Source organism: Rutidosis leptorrhynchoides, chromosome 2 (assembly GCF_046630445.1).
Source record: "Rutidosis leptorrhynchoides isolate AG116_Rl617_1_P2 chromosome 2, CSIRO_AGI_Rlap_v1, whole genome shotgun sequence".
NCBI lineage: Eukaryota > Viridiplantae > Streptophyta > Magnoliopsida > Asterales > Asteraceae > Rutidosis > Rutidosis leptorrhynchoides.
Genome location: NC_092334.1, coordinates 619,245,409 through 619,251,671, shown reverse-complemented (window position 1 = coordinate 619,251,671; position 6,263 = coordinate 619,245,409).

Below are 6,263 nucleotides of genomic sequence, written 5' to 3'. Positions count from 1 at the left end.
TACACTCTTCCCTCGTTCCCAACGCCCCCTTGATTACATGTCGTATAAGAAGGAAAACAAAGAATACAACTGAGCTAAAGTCCAGTGAACGGATATAACAAAGAACAGAGTACAGTATGACATGCATGACAAATTTCAAAACAAACTTATTTACAAAGTAACTTATTTTTAAATCTAGTTGCAAATATGTATATATCCTTAATAACGAATATGTCGAAATATCAAAGTCACGTACTAAGAGTTAAACAGATATATATATATATATATATATATATATATATATATATATATATATATATATATATATATATATATATATATATATATATATATATATCAAATTATCCAAAATGAAATCATAGGGTAGCTACTCCACTAATCATCCATATCAGTGACGTTTCGTATGACACTACAATGAACGTACACCATCAAAACAAAATCCTAGGATCGATCCATACGCCTCATATCACAAATACATAATAACAATGAGCTCGTACCACCATCGGGCAATCAAAAGGAGACGCCGTAGATATAACAAATACACCACTACGGTCGATGCCACATTACCGGTGTCACAATAACGCGCTCATGGGACCTCCATGAATAGGTTACTCTTAGGCACATTTTAAGAAAACGTTTTAACCGATTTATAAATTATAAGTTTTCATATACCCCTTTAAAGTGATTAATAGATTTTAAAAGATATTTAAAAAGAATTAATGATATGACTTAAGTATTTTATGCTTGACCAAATACTTAAAATGGTTATAATATTTTATGTCGTATTATTTTTAAAATCAAGTGTCAACCCAACCATTCGGTCCAACCTTTGTCATGAGTCATGTTACATAATATTTTAGCCCTTAACAAATTAATAACTTAAACGGGACTTAAAGGGACATGTAAAGCCACATGGAATGAGGGACACTCGATACGAATCACCGTACCACTCGCCACACTCACACATGTTCTTTACCGGAATGTTTCAGACATTTTCTTCGGGGCTGTTTCGAGGCATGGTTTTGACACAATTTTCAAAGGGCAACATATTATAATTTCCTCAATTAACAAACATAATTACCAACCTCGTTAGTACATCCAAAATGAGGAAAACACAACACAATATATAGACTAACAAATATAACGAATTTCCAAATAAGCATGTCATACCAATAATTTTTTATACACAATTCGAAACAAGATTTTTAGAGGAAAGATTTACCGAAGCGATCCTAAAACCACCTAGAATATCCGTACCTGTATAGACGCCTAAACCTCACAAGCTTGAAAGAGATCCTCCAAAATTTTCCACTAATCTACATAATATATCCAACTTATTTTAATCATCTTTGTCTCAATATGATAATTTAGTTTTCTGGCGACATCTCCTATCCATTTCTATTTACATTACTACTTTAGTAGTTCTCTTTGATATATATATATATATATATATATATATATATATATATATATATATATATATATATATATATATATATATATATATATATATATATATATATATATATATATATACTAATTAATAGACTTATCTAAGATACATGAACTAAACTGAGAATATTTTTAATATACGTACACATAAGCATATCATCTTCTTGATTTAACTCTTTATTCATATGTATTTGTAACATGTTTCATTTTCTTTTGGATTTTGAAATCATTAACTAATAACACTATTTTAAACCACCCATGTAAATCTTAATTCTTAATCTTAACTATAACGGTAAGTTACAAATCGAAGCTTCAATATATTGATATCAAGATTACTAGAAGTTTTCAGGTTCTGGTTTATTTTATAAGACTAACTTTCTTTTATATCGTAACTGAAATCGGTGGCGTCAACGGTTAGATTCGATTATATATATGAACACGATGTGATTAATAGAGACTAAAAACAATTTAATATACGATTCAAGTTAAGCAATACCTGTAATACGAACTCGTTTGAACCAAAGCTAACAAATATCATATTCATTTTAGAAGCATAAATCAAATTTTGAAGCATATAAAACACAACTTAAAAATCTATAATCGAATAACGCTGAAAGAATTTTAGGAATTAAAAATGATATTTGATTACTTTGCAAATAAGAATCCGTACCTTAAAACTCTTGAACACTGCAATACGTATCGTAGTGCCAAATTAATCTTCTGTTATCGTATAGGAATAGACGGACGGACCAAAAGGGTTTCAAATATATACAGAGTAGTTACTATATGGGGTTTTGTTATTTCCTATGAGTTGTAGTTGATTTATAAGTCCAATATGACTAACGAAATTTAAGGCCAATATAAAAAAATGGTGAGCTATCAACTTGGACATATCTTCAAATAAATATTCCACACAATTATGGAGTAGTTGTATAAAATTTCATAAAGTATTCCTAAAATAAGAAGATGGAGATCGAGCTGTAAACTATTAGTGCATACCTACAATTTAAAGTAAACGAATTATTGGTCTCGTTTAAAACCAACCGACCCATTTTCAAAAGTATCACCATTATTGCTTTATTTTAATTTAAATTATACGGGTGTTACAATATTGATGAACTAACATTCACTCTCTCACCACCCTCTTTTCATCACAAATACTGTTTTACTTGTCATAAAACCTACATTACAACTTTTTAATGAGACATGCAGTTCGGATACATATTTAATGTAATTAATCACATAAATAGAATCTATATTTGAATAATAATAATAATAATAATAATAATAATAATAATAATAATAATAATAATAATAATAATAATAATAATAATAATAATAATAATAATAATAATAATAATAATAATAATAATAATAATAATAATAATAATAATAATAATAATAATAATAATAATAATAACAACGACGACGACCACGCCAACGCCAACACCGACTATGTATATTTTTAATAATAATTATTAGTAGGGTTTATTCAAAATCGGCATGCATATATGATCATGCATATTTTAACCACATGACCTAAAAACTTGCCTTCCTCTTCCCCGAAACTACATTTTAGCGGGTTAAGCTTCATGTTGATCCTGCGCAGAGGTGCAAACGTTTCCAGGATGTCCGCGAGCATGTCTTCCTCGGTGTTACTTTTAATTACCAAGTCGACGACGTACGCTTCAAGATTTCTACCGATTTGGTGCTTGAATGCTGCGTCAATTACACGCTGATAGGTCGCGCCAGCATTCTTTAAACCGAAAGGCATCTTCGTGTAACAATAAATACCCTGCGGCGTATGAAAAGCAGTCTTGTCCTCATCTTCCGCAGCCATTAAGATTTGGTGATAACCCTTGTACGCGTCCAGAAAACACTTGTACCTAAATCCCGATAGTGATTCTACCTTCCAGTCTATCTCCGGGAGAGGGTAATTGTCCTTGGGACATGCCTTATTGATATCTTTAAAATCAACGCACATCCTCCAGTTACCGTCAGCCTTTTTTACCAATACAGGATTTGCAACCCATGTCTGATAACGCACTTCCCGCAGAATGCCTGCTTTGACAAGGTTGTCCACCTCTGCGCACAACCAATCACTGCGGTCTAGGGCCATATGCCGCTTCTTTTGCCTAACGGGTGTCAATGATGGATTAACGTTTAACTTATGTTCCGCAATATCCCGCGGAACCCGTGTCATGTCTGACTCGCGCCATGCGAAAATATCTGCGTTAGCTGACAGTATTCCATGCAACTTGCCCTTCGTTTCGGCTGACAAGCCTGCGCCGATTTTAATTCGCTTATCCGGATGCAAGCGATTTGCTATTACTGCACAGTTTGCAAGTTGCTCTCCTACGCTAGGAGCGCTTACAGACGCGACAGAGCCACACAGCTCGGTTGCTTGATGTGACGCAACTGTGGCAACGCCTCCTACTGTGGGAAACTTAATCAAACCATGCACTACCGATGGGATAATGTTAAAACGCTGTATAAAGTTTCTCCCTAGCAGTGCGTTATATCGTGAAGTTGAACGAACCACATAAAAATCGACCAATTCACGCCTGATCATCTGCGGGTTCATGTCATCCGCAAGCTCTATCATTAATTCTATTCGGCCTAGCGGCCACGAGTTTTCTCCAGAAAACCCTGATAGCGTAATATCAGGCTGACGTAACTGCGCTTTGACTTCTGCCGGAAGGAAACGATAACAATGCTCATACATAATATCGACACCGCTGCCAGTGTCAACATGCATGCGCTTAACCTGGATTCTGCAATCGGGGATGCGACACTTGATGATAATGGGCTCATTAATAGAATCAATTGACATTACAGGAGGGAAAGTGATCGGGAGAAGCTCCCAATCCTGTTGATCGTTGTACTTTCTCCGCTGGCTGATTTTCTCTGCGTCAACCATGTTAATGGTTAAGTCGGCCTTTTTCGCTTTGTCAACTTTCTGCCACGCGAAAGTCTTAGACTTCGGAGCCTCTTCTGCGGCCTTTCCCTTGTCCTTTTTAGGTGGTTTTAGATGATCCAATTTGGCTGCGCGAAGCGCTTCCAGAACCCGTTCCATCAAATTTTTACACCGATTGGTGTCGTGACCATAATCGTCATGAAATTCACAATACTTTATTTTGTCCCGCTTGCCAAATTCTGTAAGCGGAGTTGGAACCGCGAAGGTGGCGCATACTGGCTCCGTTGCCAAAATTTCCTTGGGCGTTTTGGACAAACTTTTGAGTAGCGCATAGTTCTGATTATTGATGCCGCGCTGATTATTATTTCGATAATTGCCACTTGATTTCCCTTTATCATTCCTGATGGGACCACTGCTAGGATACCTTCCACGAGAGTTGTTACCGCGACCCTGATCGCGCGAACGATCATCATCGTCCCTTCTCTCGTTGCGTGAGCTAGCTGTTGGAATGTCATTATCTTCGCCACTCCGCATATAGTCGTGGCATTCATTAAGCGCCTCAGCATAAGTTGTTGGGACTGTATGGCGCAGACGCCTTACCAGTGTTGGATAACGTTCTGAGTTTATACCATGTATGAGTCCGGAAATCTGTTGCTCTGGTTTGAGATCTGGTATACGCAGGCACTCATTAGTATACCTTGTGAGAAATTCGCCCAAAGATTCCTTGGGCTTCTGCACGATGTCATGGCATTCAATGTGAGTGCGCTTGCGTGGTCTCTGATTCTGATATTGCAGTAAAAACTTCGTCCGCAGATCCATAAACCCGGCAATACTACCCGCCGGCAACTTATTAAACCACTCACGAGCAATACCCTGTAGTGTCATAGGAAATATCTGACACGCAACCGGATCCACCCAGCCTTGAGTGCGCATTGCGCCTTCGAAGCGCTGTAAAAAATCATCTGGATCGGTCAGGCCATTGTAAGTACCCAACGTGCTAGGTATCTTTGGTGCTGATGGAAACGGGTATGCGGATATATGCGGAGGAAACTTGTCAAAGGTAGTCGGTAGCTCGAAGGGTGGTTTAACAGGATCCCCTTTCAAATTTGCAAAGAAACGCTTCATCATGTCCTGAACAAAGTCAGGTTGTGAAAATAAGTGAACCATATCGGGAGGTGCGGCCTGCATGAATTGACTTGCAAGATTTGCCTGCCCTTGAACATTTTGCCAAGGTTGACCCTGCGTCTGCGGATATAACCAAGGCTGCTGCGTTGGAAAAGAGGGATAACTTGAAGACGCAGAGTACACATGTGGCTGTAAAGGAAGCGAAACCTGTGGCGCAGATATCTGCGAAACTTGAGGATACACACTTAAAAGCCCAACTGTATGCGATGTGCTTTGCTGCTGCGCTGTTATCGGCGCCCAATGAGAGTTCGCATCTGGGATGACCCCAAATCCCCAACTATTAAGTAACGCCTGCGCATCCGCAGGAGTTAAAAATTGTGAAACTGGGCGCGGTGGTTGCCAAGGTTGCAACGGTGTAAATGACGAATTCTGCTGAATGCTCTGCATATGCAGAGGTATTGAAACAGTGGTACTGTAAATAGGTACCTGGCCGCAGCAAACCACATGCGGCCCCGTTGTTCCACCGCCAGTGCCTGCAAAGATGACCCTTGGATCCACTGACGAAAAGTCCAGCCGCGTGGTTGTGACTGGTGAGTTTGCTCTTGGCGGTGTGACCCCGTCTGAATATATCGGCTTGTACCTCTGAAAGGGTTCGCCGGATATAGGTGGAGGGTATATCGTGTATCCCGCCTGAGTAGCGGCCCCCGTAGTCATAACCGGTGTATGTTGACTACCAGACGGTGCGTTCTGAACATCTGTTTGGGTATGT